The following is a 355-nucleotide window of genomic DNA, read 5'->3' as shown; positions in this document are numbered from 1 at the left end:
ATTACGTTGATAAAGAAGAAATAAAAAAAATACAGTTTCTAAAACATAAAAAAATACATCTTTTACTAACACAGTTTCTCACATTAATAGAGAATGCATGAAGAGCAAGACATGATTATATAATAATTACCTCGAGAATGACTTGAGTGAAAAAATTACGAGAAAATTTAACAAAACTATGAATTACATAACCACTGAATAGAAAGAAATTTTAAAAAATTACATACAGTGATCTGATGACCTCTTTCTAATAAATAAACTCTCATACGGTATATTCAAAGACTTACGTCTGAAACTAAAAGTAAGAAATCAATATAGAGTTTCCTATGTTCACAGTGCTGGTAGATATGTGTAC

This window comes from Penaeus monodon, chromosome 27, assembly GCF_015228065.2.
Source record: "Penaeus monodon isolate SGIC_2016 chromosome 27, NSTDA_Pmon_1, whole genome shotgun sequence".
In the NCBI taxonomy this organism is placed as follows: domain Eukaryota; kingdom Metazoa; phylum Arthropoda; class Malacostraca; order Decapoda; family Penaeidae; genus Penaeus; species Penaeus monodon.
Note: the sequence above shows the minus strand (reverse complement) of the source record.